Below are 14,592 nucleotides of genomic sequence, written 5' to 3' on the forward strand. Positions count from 1 at the left end.
CGGGGATTTTAAAGCCCTTTCATTGCACCAATGCAGGGTAAATAAAACTGTGTTTCAGGAACCTTCATGTATACAAACATGGGCACTCTGCACTGTAGACCTCGTGGTGTAACGGTAGTGTGTCTGACTCCAGATCAGAAGGCTGCGTGTTTATATCACGTCGGGGTCACTGTACTTTTCCATATTGTTCTTCCGGAATTGAGATTTTCTTTGCTGTATCACAATTTACTTTCCCATCTTTGTATCATCAGCAAACTTGGCTCCATTACACTCGGTTCCTATATCCCTGGGATAGGGGAGGGAAGACACACCGGAGAAGTGTGAGCTTGTGGACCGGAGAAGTTGCAGCTGCTGGAGCTGTGCGTTTTATCGGGGAGGGACGGGGGGAGAGCCCGCCGAGCGACCGGAGAAGCTGAGAAGCTGCTGTGCTTTTCATCGGGTTTGACACTGTTTAAAAATGGCAGAGTGCCAAGTTTTCTCTCCCTACTGCCCATGTGCGAAGGTGCCGGCAGTGTTTTCGGTGCAGGCATTTGGCTCCGCCCCCCACTTCACCATCGACACCACGCCAGGACTCCGGGGACTGTACACAGCGGCCAGGATGGGGAGAGTTTTTCCCCGCGCCGTTTCCAGCGAGCAAAGTCGATGCGCTTGAGGTCAGTGCGCCGACAAAACTGCTTGGGGAAAATCTAGCCCTTGAAGAGTAAGGAGTACACTGAAGGAAATACAAATATGTTTGCCGAGCAACTGTCAAATTTTAATAACTTTTTATACAACCATCGAATCAGCAAAAAACAGGGCACTCGGCCCATAGTACCTAATATATAGCCCACAGTACAAGAGTAAGGAAGTCTTGTTACAATTGTACAGGGCCCTGGTGAGACCACACCTGGAGTACTGCACACAGTTTTGGTCTCCTTATTTGAGGAAGGAAATAATTGCCTGGGAGGTGGTACAACAGAGGTTCACCAGATTGATTCCTGGGATGAGAGGACTGTCTTAAGGAGAGAGATTGTGTAGAATGGGCCGATACTCTCCGGAGTTTAGAAGAATGAGAAGTGATCTCATTGAAACACACAATATTCTGAAGGGGATTGACAGGGTAGATGCTGAGAGGTTGTTTCCCCCGGGCTGGAGTGTCTCGAACCAGGGGCCACAGTCTCAGGTTAAGGGGTCGGCCATTTAAGACAGAGATGAGGAGGAATTTCTTCACTCAGAGGGTTATGAATCTGTGGAATTTTCTGCCCCACAGGCCTGTGGATGCTGAGTCTCTGAATATATTCAAGGCTGCGTTAGATAGATTTTTGGAGTCTCGGGGAATCAAGGGATCGAGAGATCACTGGAGTTTGAAAGAATGAGAGGGGATCTTATGGAAACATATAAAATTCTGACGGGACTGGACAGGTCCCGATGTTGGGGAAGTCCAGAACCAGGGGTCGGAGTCTAAGGGATAGCCATTTAGGACTGAGATGAGGAGAAACTTCTTCACTCAGAGAGTTGTTAACCTGTGGAATTCTCTGCCGCAGAGTTGTTGATGCCAGTTTGTTCGATATATTCAAGAGGGAGTTAGATGTGGCCCTTATAGCTAAAGGGATCAAGGGGTATGGAGAGAAAGCAGGAAAGGGGTACTGAGCTGAATGATCATCCATGATCTTATTGAATGGTGGTGCAGGCTCGAAGGGCCGAATGGCCTACTCCTGCACCTATTTTCTATGTTTCGATGTTTCTCAGTCCTGCTACTGCTTCTTTAATAATGGATTCCAACATTTGCCCAACCACAAATGTTAGGCTAACTGGTCTATAGTTTTCTGATTTTTGTCTGCCTCCTTTTTTAAATAGGGGCATTACATTTGCAGTTTTCCAATCTGCTGGGTCCTCCCCAGAATCCAGCGAGTGCATGTCCACAGATCCCTGAAAGTAGCAGGCCAGGTAGATAAGGTGGTTGAGAAGAAATATGGAATGCTTGCCTTTATTAGCCGAGGCACAGAATACAAGAGATGGGGTCGGTGGGGCAGGTTAGGTCACAGCTAGAGTACTGCTTGCAGTTCTGGTCGCCATATTACAGGAAGGACATGATTGCACTGAAGATGGTGCAGAGGAGATTTACAAGGATGTTGCTGGGAGTGGAGAATCTTAGCCATGAGGACAGATTGGATAGGCTGGATTTGGTTTCCATGGAACAGAGCCTGAGGGGAGATCTCATTGAGGTGTATAAAATTATGAGGTTCCGAGATATAGTGGATAAAAAGGACCTATTTCCCTTAGCAGAGGGGTCAACAACAAGGAGGCATAAATTTAAAGTAATTGGTCGAAAGTTTAGAGGAGATATTTCTTCACGCAGAGGGTTGTCGGGGTCTGGAACTCACTGCCTGAAAGGGTGGTAGAGGCAGAAACCCTCACCACATTTAAAAAGTGCTTAGATGTGCACCTGAAGTGTCGTAACCTGCAGGGTTTTGGACCTCGAGATGGAAAGTGGGATTAGGCTGGATAGCCTCGAGTTGGTCGGTGCGGACACGATGGACCGAAATGGCCTCCTTCCGTGCTGTAAACTTCTTTGATTCGATGAACTCGTTTGCAAAGAGTTGAGGTGATTTGGGCACATCTTTCGTCACATGACAACATTTCAAAGGCAACTCAACGGCTGTAAAGCGCTTTGGGTCGTCATGAGTTCCTGCAGAAATGCAAGTCCTTCTTTGCAAAAGTTCGATGCAAACTCAAGGCTAGTCTGGGATTTGAAATCAGGATCTTTCTGCAAATTTCAAGTAACAACCACGAAGCAAGAATCATATCCCGAGACCAACAAACCACCTGCTCAGAAAATGTGGAGATAAGATGTAACCATTATTGAAGCATTTTTAGTGTGTGTTGCTGTTCTTGATCGGCGGAGCACATGAGACGGAATCAGTGACTTTGCCTTTTCGACATGCCTTCTGAAGCGCCGCACTCCTGCAGTCAATGAGCTGTTGGGACGTTAATGTATCCATCATCATCATCATCATAGGCGGTCCCTCGAAACGAGGATGACTTGATTCCATGCCGAAAAAGGATGAGTTCACAAGTGTTTCAATGAAGGACCCGAACTACATCCCGAAGGGTGGAAGATGCCTGTGCGTGGATTTTTTTAACGTGTGGTGGCCGTTGCACCCCAGCCATCACACGGGCTTGACAGAGCGAGGTCTTGGTCCAGTGGAAAGGGTTATCCAAGACGACTGGAGACCAGCTCTGCTGCACGGACCCAGTGCACACACATATCGCAGTGTGAGCTGGCCCGTGCTAACCCTGGGCCCCTGGCCCTGAACTCATGCCTCCCCTGGGCCCCGATCACGTCCCTCTACAGTCTCTCGCCGCTCCTTTGCCCCGATCTCGCCGCTCCTGCTGTACCTGCCCACGCTCCAATCACCGACCTGGACCTTGATGACATCACTCTTCGCTGCCGCCACCCTCCTGCACCAGCTCGCACCGATCCCTGGAGTAGTCTCCCGGGACCTCCAAGCTGCTCCCAGGGCCGCTCGCCGTTCCTTTTATGGCCCCGACCTGCCGCTGGTGTTCTCCCGTTAGTATATCCAGGCTGTGGGTGGCCACCCCGAGCGCAGCAGAGGGGTTTCTGCATTAGTTCTGGGTGGGGGCAGTATCTTTCCCCTTCTCTCTTCCTCTTGTCTTTATCCCTGTGCTTTTATTTCTCTATTTATTCCCCCTGTCTCAGTTTCTAGCGTTTAAAAGGGAACAAAAGATGAAATGGGTGTCACTGTGGAACAATTTCTCTCACTCAAAGTTAGACGCACTACCGTTGTGCCATGAGGTCTCGGTAGCTAGCCGTTGATATTCAGGTTCATATATAAATATATATAAATATATCTATATGTATCATAACCGTTCCCTGGTGGTCGCAGGGTTAAGATCCGACGCACTAAACTGGTTTCAATTCTCGATCAATTCATCGCATAAAAATAATTGAGGTCTGTGAGACGATTAATAATTGCTGTAATCACCATGAATACCAATACTTTCTGCGATAGACCGAGCTTACAGACTATCTGGCTTCTCCTGCCCTTTGCCAGGCACGTGTTCGGGGTTTAATTTAGTAAACTGGGCGAGTTCGCTGATCGTGGGGAGACGGTAGGAGCCTCTGTGGCCCCACTGTGAGGATGTGGAAGTGAACACGGTGGCTGGGTGATCCGTGACATTTCTGTAAAGAGCAGCGGAGAAGAAGGATTGAGAACTTTCAGTGTGGGACAGAAGTTGTTTAAGGTGAGCCAACACATTCCCGATCAGCACAGAGGGAGCTCACTGGTCAGCTCCCCTCTGTTGGGGCTGTTGTGCCAGAGGTTTCTGTAGTGTAGTGGTTATCACATTTGCTTTATACGAGAAAAGTACCTGGTTTGATTCTGGGTAGAAACATGATGTTTAAACTTGCTATAAGGGAACAATCGGAGGAGAGTTTAGTCTCCTGGAAAATGCTGTCTGACCTGCTGAGATTTCCAGCATTTGCTGTCGTTATTTGCTATTTATTCTCCTGGTAAAAGGGCTCCCTTATTCCTGAATTGCTCTTTATTTAACCAATAAATAGATAACTTTCAGTGAGAGAAAACGGATCCACCAGGGACCTTTCGCATGTGAGGCCAACGTGATATCCGCCACACTGCAGTCCATCAAAGGGCGAGAAACCACTGAATATAAAGGATGAGCTCACAAATATCAGGGGCAGTGCAGTCTGGTCAACGTCAATCCTTTCTTATTCAGCAGAGGCATGAACGGGAGTCAGATGCCACAAAGTTTAATTAAAGATACAAATACAAGTAACACTTCCAAATCTTTTCACTGTAAAATTCTTTCACTTTATTTGAAATCCTACTGCATTGAATCTGAAAATGATCACCATGGGATTTTATCTTCACTACTGATTCTATTTTCTCTGCACGGAAGGAATAACCGGTGCTGTTAAATTTGACAAAAGTTGCCCCGGATTCCTGGTGACATCGGCAATACAGTGTGTAAAATGGGTTAACATGCAGAAGAACATAAGAACAAAAGAAATAGGAGCAGGAGTCGGTCATACGCCCCTTGAGCCTGCTCCGCCATTGAATACGATCATGGCCGATGCGATCATGGACTCAGGTCCACTTCCCTGCCCGCTCCGCAAAGCACAGGACAAATGATTGAAGTATCGACTGTCCCTCAGTTAGCATTTCTTTCATTGTGCAAAAGAAGGTGAGGGGTTAATGAATGATGCTTTTCCATGAACGCAACACAAAAGTTTAAGAAAAAAACATCCGGTGACTGGCAGGTGAGCGCTGCTTCTGACACCAGGTGGGAATGGGCGGAGATTTTAAAGCCCCTTGTATTGTGAAAGCTTCATATAGAGGAACATCTCAAACACATTGCGTAGGCCTCGTGGCGCAACGGTAGCGTGTCTGACTCCAGATCAGAAGGTTGCGTGTTCAAATCACGTCGGGGTCACTTCTTTCAGAATTAATATTTTCTTTGCTGTTTGGCAATAGCCAGACCCTTGTTCCAAGGTCTGTCTCACTGTTTCCCCGGTGTCAGGCAGAGATACGCCTGCTGCCCTCATTTAATTCATGTGACAGGACACACAAGTTCCAAATCAACTTGCAGGTGGCCACACACACCGCCGAGTGGTCTGAGGTGCTGTGATTAGATCGCAGTTTTCTCTGGAGGTGTGGGTTTGAATCCAACTTCTGACATTTATTATTTTTAATCATTAAGCGAAACTCATTGTTTGATACCACGATCAACTCCTTAAAACTGGGATTCAGCAGTTCACCTGCTCGCTTAACATCTCCGTCTGACCTGGTGCTGAAAGTGGAGATGTTTCCGCAGTGTCGCGGTTACCACGTTCGCCTCACACGCGAAAGCTTTTTCCCAACCACAGATGTTAGACTAACTGGTCTATAGTTTCCTGCTTTTTGTCTGCCTCCTTTTCTAAATAGGGGCGTTATATTTGCAGTTTTCCAATCAGCTGGGTCCTCACAGAATCCAGGGAGTGCATGTCCACAGATCCCTGAAAGTAGCAGGCCAGGTAGATAAGGTGGTTAAGAAGGAATATGGAATGCTTGCCTTTATTAGCCGAGGCATAGATTACAAGAGATGGGGTGGGGATTTATACTTGTACTGTATAAAACACTGGTTAGGCCACAGCTGGAGTACTGCGTGCAGTTCTGTTCGCCGTATTGCAGGAAGTACGTGATTGCACTGAAGAGGGCACAGAGGAGACTTACGAGGATGTTGCCGGGAGTGGAGAATCTTATCGATGAGGACAGATTCGATAGGCTGGGTTTGTTTTCCCTGGAACAGAGGAGGCTGAGGGGAGACCTCACTGAGGTGTATAAAATTATGAGGGGCCTAGATATAGTGGATAGAAAGGGCCTATTTCACTTAGCAGAGGGGTCAACAACCAGGAGGCACAAATTTAAAGTAATTGGTAGAAAGTTTAGAGAAGAAATTTCTTCACGCAGAGGGTGGTGGGGGTCTGGAACTCACTGCCTGAAAAGGTGGTAGAGGCAGAAACCCTCACCACATTTAAAAAGTGCTTGGATGTGCACCTGAAGTGCTGTAACCTGCAGGGTTATGGACCTCGAGCTGGAAAGTGGGATTAGGCTGGATAGTCTCTTGTTGGCCGGTGTGGACACGATGGACCGAAATGGCCTCCTTCTGTGCTGTAAACTTCTATGATTCTATGAACTCCTTCGTAAAGAGTTGAGGTTCGTGTGGGGTGATTTGGGCACATCTTTCCTCACATGGCAACACTTCAAAGGTAACTCCATGGCTGTAAAGACCTTTGGGGCGTCATGAGTTCCTGACAGGCACTGCAGAAATGCAACTCCTTCTTTGCAAAAGTTTGACGCAAATTCAAAATCTGCAGCAAATTGAGGGCTCATGTGGGATTTGAACCGAGAAACTCTCGCAAATTTCAAGTAAGAACCTCAAAGCTACAATCATACTCATAAACCAACCAGCCAACTGTTTAGCAAATGTGGATATAAGGTGTAACCATTATTGAAGCATTTCTCGTGTGTTTTGCTATTCTTGATCGGAGGAGCACATGAGACTGAATCAGTGACTTTGCCTTTTCGACATGCCTTCTGAAGCGCCGCACGGTCCCACTCCTGCAGTCAATGAGCTGTTGGGACGTTAATGTATCCATCATCATCATCATCATAGGCGGTCCCACGAAACGAGGATGACTTGCTTCCACGCCGAAAAAGGATGAGTTCACAGGTGTTTCAATGAAGGACCCGAACTACATCCCGAAGGGTGGAAGATGCCTGTGCGTGGATTTTTTTAATGTGTGGTGGCCGTTGCATCACAGCAATCACACGGGCTTGACAGAGCGAGGTCTTGGTCCAGTGGCAAGGGTTAACCAAGACGACTGGAGACCAGCTCTGCTGCACGGACCCAGTGCACACACATATCGCAGTGTGGGCTGGCCCGTGCTGCCCCTGGGCCCCTGGCCCCGAACTCATGCCTCCCCTGGGCCCCGATCACATCCATCCACAGTCTCTCGCCGCTCCTTCGCCCCGATCTCGCCGCTCCTGCTGTATCTGCCCACGCTCCAATCACCGACCTGGACCTTGATGACGTCACACTTCGCTGCCGCCGCCCTCCTGCACCGGCTCGCGCTGCTCCCTGGAGTAGTCTCCCGGGACCTCCAAGCTGCTCCCAGGGCCGCTCGCCGTTCCTTTTATGGCCCCGACCTGCCGCTGGTGTTCTCCCGTTAGTGTATCCAGGCTGTGGGTGGCCACCCCGAGCGCAGCAGAGGGGTTTCTGCATTAGTTCTGGGTGGGGACAGTATCTTTCCCCTTCTCTCTTCCTCTTGTCTCTATCCCTGTGCTTTTATTTCTCTATTTATTCCCCCTGTCTCAGTTTCTAGTGTTTAAAAGGGAACAAAAGATGAAATGGGTGTCTCTGTGGAACAACTTCTCTCACTTAAAGTTAGATGCACTACCGTTGCACCATGAGGTCTAGGCAGCTAGCCGTTGATATTCAGGTTCATATATAAATATATATAAATATATCTACATGTATCATACCTGTTCCCTGGTGGTCGAGGGGTTAAGATCCGGTGAACTAATCTGGTTTCGACCTTCGATCAGTTCGTTGCATTAAAATAATTGAGGACTGTGAGACGATTAATAATTGCTGTAATCACCATGAATACCAATACTTTCTGTGATAGACCGAGCTTACAGACTATCTGGCTTCTCCTGCCCTTTGCCGGGCACGTGTTCGGGGTTTAATTTAGTAAACTGGGCGAGTTCGCTGATCGCGGGGAGACGGTAGGAGTCTCTGTGACCCCACTGTGAGGATGTGGAAGTGAACACGGTGGCTGGGTGATCCGTGACATTTCTGTAAAGGGCAGTGGAGGAGAAGGATTGAGAACTTTCAGTGTGGGACAGAAGTTGTTTAAGGTGAGCCAACACATTCCCGATCAGCGCAGAGGGAGCTCACTGGTCAGCTCCCCTTTGTTGGGGCTGTTGTGCCAGAGGTTTCTGTAGTACAGCGATTATCACGTTTTCTTTACATGTGACAGGTCCCTGGTTCAATCCTGGCCACGAACTTTATGTTTAAACTTGCTATAGAGGAACAATCAGAGGCGAGTTTATTCTCCTGGCAAATGCTGCCTGACCTGCTGAGATTTCCAGCATTTGCTGTTTTTATTTTCTATTTATTCTCCTGGCAAAAGGGCTCCCTTATTCCTTCATTGCTCTTTATTTCACTTCAATAAATAGATAACTTTCAGTGAGAGAAAACGGATCCACCGGGGATCTTTCGCGTGTGAGGCCAACGTGATATCCGCTACAATGCAACCAATCAAAGGGTGAGAAACGACTGAATATAAAGGATGAACTCACAAATATCACGGGCAGTGCAGTCTGGTCAACGTCAGACCCTCCTTTCTTATTCAGCAGTGGCATGAACGGGAGTCAGACGCCACAAACTTTAATTAAAGACATAAATACAAGTAACACTTCCAAATCTTTTCACTGTAAAATTCTTTCACTTTATTTGAAATCCTACTGCATTGAATCTGAAAATGAGCACCGTGGGCTTTTATCCTCACAACTGATTCTATTTTCTGTGCATGGTAGGATTAACCGGTGCTGTTAAATTTGACAAAAGTTGCCCCAGATTCCTGGTGTTATCGGCAATGAAGGTTTTGAACCAGACTCCTAAAATACAGTGTGTAAAATGGGTTAATATGCATAAGAACATAAGAACATAAGAAATAGGTGCAGGAGTCGGCCATACGCCCCTCGAGCCTGCTCCGCCATTTAATACGATCATGGCCGATGCGATCATGGACTCAGGTCCACTTCCCTGCCTGCTCCCCAAAGCACAGGACAAATGATTGAAGTATCCGACTGTCCCTCAGTTAGCATTTCTTTCATTGTGCAAAAGAAAGTGAGGGGTTAATTAATGATGCTTTCCCATGAAAGCAACACAAATGTTTCAGAGAAAAACATACGGTGACTGGCAGGTGAGCGTTGCTTCTGACACCTGGTGGGAATGGGCGGGGATTTTAAAGCCGCTTGTATTGTGAAACCTTCATATAGACGAACATCCCAGGCTCCTTATGTAGGCATCGTGGCGTGTCTGACTCCAGATCAGAAGGTTATGTGTTCAAATCACGTTGGGGTCACTGTATTTTTGGAAATTGTTCTTCCAGAATTAATATTTTCTTTGCTGTTTGGCAATAACCAGACCCTTGCTCCAAGGTCTGTCTCACTGTTTCCCCGGTGTCAGGCAGAGATACGCCTGCTGCCCTCATTTATTTCATGTGACAGGACACAACAGTTCAAAATCAACCTGCAGGTGGCCACACCCAGCACTGAATAGTCAGGATGTCCGAGCGGTCTCAGGTGCTGTGTTCTGTTCGCAGTCTCCTCTGGAGGTGTGGATTTGAATCTGACATTTCTTACTTTTAATCATTTCGTGAAACTCATTGTTTGACACCACGACTAACTCCTAAAAACTGGGATTCAGCAGTTCACCTGCTCGCTTCACATTTCCGTCTGACCTGGTGCTGAAAGTGGAGATGTTTCCGCAGTGTAGCGGTTCACATATTTGCCTCACAAGTGAAAGCTCACTGGGCGGGAATGTTTTCTGTAGCTTTCTCCTCATGCATGCTCAGGGGCGAGTTTGTTCTCCTGTGAAAGATCATAAGATCATAAGTATGGAAGGATTAGGGGCCGGAGTCAGCCATTCGGCCCCACAAGCCTGGTCCACTATTGAAGAAGATCCTCGCAGTTCCTCGACAGCAAGTTTAAACATCTGGTTATGTTCCTAACATCATTTGAACCGCAGTGTTTCCGTAGCGTCGTTGTTATCACGTTCGCTTCACACGCGAAAGGATCCCGGGCGGAACGTGATATTTGAGACTATTTTTGCCGTGAAATAAATTGAACAAAAGTCGCCCCAGATTCCTTGTCACATGAGCAATAAACATTTTAAACCAGTCTCCTAAATACAGAGTGTTATGTCTTGAATAAAGAATCTGACCAGATACTGCAAACTGAAAGTAAGGTGTGACCGTCGTCCTTTATTACAAGTCTCCAGTGTGCCTCTCCAACCTGTGACCCTCCTGATGGATTGTGGGATCCCTTGGGACTCCAGTGGATGAGCCCTCTGATGGTTAAACAAGGTATTTACAGGTTTACATATGTAACAACACTCCCCCCGCACCGCTCCCCCCAGCCTCCCCAAAGTCAGTAGTGTAACTATTTACAATTTGAGTCAATCTGTGGCCTTCCTTTCCCTGTCTGATCGTCTCGGTGCAAATGCTGGTTTTGGTGAGTCATTTGTTGGGCCCTCACTGGCCTGCTGGGCGTGGTGAGTCCTGCTGGGCTGCTGCGGGTGATGGGTTCTGCTTCGTGGTCAACCGCTGGGTTGATTGCCACTTGTGTGTGTGTTGGAGGAGCGAAAAAGGTAGAGTCTATTGTGGGTTGTTCTGGATAGTCCATGAATCTGAGTTTGGTTTGGTCCAAGTGTTTCTTGCAGGTGAGTCCATATGAAAGTTTGACCAGGAACACCCTACTCCCCTCTTTGGCCACGACAGTGCCGGGAAGCCACTTGGGACCTTGTCCATAGTTCAACATAAATACAGGATCATTAATCTCGATTTCGTGTGACACATTTACTTGATCATGACATGTATTCTCTTGAAGCCGCCTGCTCTCTATCTCTTTGTATCGATCAGGGTGAACTAACGAGAGCCTTGTCTTAAGTGTCCTTTTTTTGAGCAGTTCCGCGGAGGGAACCCCAGTGAGCGAGTGGGGTCTTGTGCGGTAACTAAGCAGGACTCGGGATAGGTGACTCTGCAGTGAGCCCTCAGTTACCCTCTTCAAGCTCTGCTTGATTGCTGCACTGCTCTCTCTGTCTGACCATTGGATGTTGGTTTAAACGGGGCAGATGTGACATTTTGATCCCATTGCGTGTCATGAACTCTTTGAACTCAGCACTGGTGAAGCACAGCCCATTGTCACTGACAAGAATGTTAGGCAGGCCGTGCATGGCAAACATGATCCTCAAGCTTTCAATGGTGGCAGCGGACATCATCTCACATTCAATCCACTTGGAGTACGCATCTACAACCACAAGGAACATTTTACCCAAGAATGGGCCTGCATAGTCGATGTGTACCCTAGACCACGGTTTGGTGGGCCAAGACCAAAAACTTAGCAGCGCCTCCCTGGGTACATTGCTTAACTGCGAACATGTATTACATCTGTGAACGCAGGACTCTAAATCCGCATTGATACCGGGTCACCACATGTGGGATCTGGCTATCGCTTTCGTCATTACAATGCCTGGGTGGGTACTGTGGAGATCACTAATGAAAGTGTCCCTGCCCTTTTTTGGCACCACTACTTGATACAGTCTGCCTGTATGGACATTTTATCTCTGCGCCGCTGGTACGGCTTTATTTCTTCCTGCATCTCTAACGGAACACTAGACCAACTCCCGTGGAGCACACCGTTTTTTACTAAGGACAATGAGGGATCTGGGCTCATCTAGGTTCTAAACTGTCGGGCGGTAACAGGTGATTGCTCACTCTCGAATGCTTCCATTACCAGAACTAAATCTGGGGGCTGTGCCATCTCCACCCCTGTGGTGGGCAATGGCAGCCTACTGAGAGCATCGGCACAGTTTTCTGTGCCTGGTCTGTGGCGGATGGCGTAGTTGTATGCGGACAATGTGGGCGCCCATCTCTGGATGCGGGCCGATGCATCTGTATTTATCCCCTTACTTTCAGAAAAGAGGGAAATAAGTGGCTTATGGCCAGTTTCCAATTCAAATTTGAGCCCAAACAGATATTGATGCATTTTTTTTACTCCATAAACACATGCTAACATTTCTTTTTTGATCATGCTGTAGGCCCTCTCAGCCTTAGACAGACTCCTGGATGTATAAGTAACCAGTTGCAATTTCCCAGATTCATGAGCTTGATGCAATACACACTCAACATCGTATGACGACGCATCACATGTTAGCACGAAAGGCTTACATGCATCATACAGCACAAGCAATTTGGTTGAGTATAACAGTTTTCTAGCTTTTACAACGGCATTTTCTTGGCTTTTACCCCATACCCATTCGTTTTCTTTATGCAGTAAAGCGTGCAGTGGTTCGAACAGGGTTCTGAGACCCGGTAAGAAGTTACGAAAGTCGTTCAGGAGTCCTGGAAACGACCGCAGCTCCGTCACGTTCTGTGGCCTTGGTGCGTTGTCGATTGCCTCCATCTACGAATCGGTGGGCCTGATGCCGTCCGCCGCAATTCTTCTCCCCAGGAACTCCACTTCAGGCGCCAGGACAACGCACTTCGAGCATTTTAACCTTTGCCCCACGCGATTAAGCCGACTAAGAACCTCCTCCAGGTTCTGCAGATGCTCATCTGTGTTCCGACCTGTAACCAAGATGTTGTCCTGGAAGACCACGGTGCGCGGGACCGAATTCAGTAAGCTTTCCATGTTTCTCTGGAATATTGCCGAGGCTGATCGAATCCCAAATGGGCATCTGTTGTGAATGAAGAGACCCTTGTGCGTGTTGATGCAGGTGAGGCCCTTCGATGATTCCTCCAGCTGCTGCGTCATGTAGGCCGAGGTCAAGTCCAGCTTCGTGAACGTCTTTCCTCCGCCAGCGTCGCAAAAAGGTTGTCTGCCTTTGGTAGTGGGTATTGATCCTGAAGGGAGAAACATTTGATAGTTACTTTGTAATCACCACAGAATCTGGCGGTGCCCTCTCCCTTGAGGACTGGAACAATCGGACTGGTCCGCTCGTTGAATATGATTAGCAAAATGATGCCCTCTCGTTGCAGCCTGTCCAGCTCGATCTCCACCCTCTCTCTCATCATGTACGGTACTGCTCTCGCTTTGTGATGGATAGGTCGCGCCCCGGGAATTAGGTGGATCTGCACTTTTGCTCTTTGGAACTTCACGATGCCTGGTTCGAACAACGAGGGAAATTTGTTTAAGACCTGGGCAGACGAAATGTCGTCGACGGGCGAGAGCACCCGGATGTTGTTCCTGTTCCAGCGTATATTCCCCAGCCAGCTCCTGCCGAGCAGCGTGGGGCCATCGCCCGGTACCACCCAGAGTGGTAACTTGTGTATCGCTCCATCGTAGGAGACCTTTACAGTAGCACTGCCGATTACAGGATCAGTTCATTTGTGTAAGTTCTCAGTTTAGTGCGAATGGGAGTCAGGACTGGCCTTGAGGCCTTGCTGCACCACAATTTATCGAAAGTCTTTCTGCTCATAATGGACTGGCTCGCGCCCATGTCTTGCTCCATTGACACCGGGAGTCCATTTAATTCAACCTTCAGCATTATCGGGGGCACTTTGTGGTCAATGTATGCACCCCATATACCTCTACCTCCTCGGTCTGATGCTCTGGTTCGTTGTGATCTGCCGTGGATCTGCCCTCCTCTGCAACATAGTGGTTTGCAGGATTAGCAGGGTTTGCAGCTTGCCTGCACATTCGTTGCAGGTGTCCCATTGTTCCACAGCCCTTGCAAACGTATCCTTTGAAGCGGCGTGAATGGAAACGATGATCACCCTCACAGCGGCAACAAGATGTTAATGGCGTAGCATTCATCACCCTTGATGGTGGACTCTGAGACATCTGCAGACGTACAGCTGCAGGCATGTGAGGCCTGCCCTGTACGTAACGATTTGAAAACAACATTACTTTGTTCACAGTACTTGTACAGTACTCGTGTGCTGAGAGATTTGTTTGGTATTGTCACTGGTGGCGATGAACGCTTGGGCTATCGCTATGGCTTTACTCAAGGTTGGGGTCTCGACTGTCAAAAGTAGTTTACGAAGTATTACTTCATGGCCAATGCCAAGTACAAAGAAGTCCCTGAGCATGTGCTCCAAATGTCCTTCAAATTCCAAATGCCTGCAAGGTGTCTTTGCTCGATGACATAGCTCGCCACTTCCTGGCCTTCAGACCTTTTGCACATGTCGAACCGGAACCTCGCCATCAGAACGCTTTCCTTCAGGTTAAGATGCTCCCGGACCAGTGTGCACAAATCAACATACGATTTCTCTGTGCGTTTCGCTGGAGCAAGCAGCTT

The 14,592-nt window shown here is 48.0% G+C and overlaps 1 non-coding gene across 1 annotated transcript; it reads left to right on the forward strand.

The window, feature by feature from the left end:
- Positions 1-5,382: 5,382 nt before the first annotated feature.
- Positions 5,383-5,454, forward strand: trnaw-cca (transfer RNA tryptophan (anticodon CCA)). The gene has a single exon. It is a non-coding gene; the product is annotated as a tRNA-Trp (tRNA).
- Positions 5,455-14,592: the final 9,138 nt, after the last annotated feature.

The sequence above is a fragment of the Pristiophorus japonicus genome, chromosome 20, assembly GCF_044704955.1.
Source record: "Pristiophorus japonicus isolate sPriJap1 chromosome 20, sPriJap1.hap1, whole genome shotgun sequence".
In the NCBI taxonomy this organism is placed as follows: Eukaryota; Metazoa; Chordata; class Chondrichthyes; family Pristiophoridae; genus Pristiophorus; species Pristiophorus japonicus.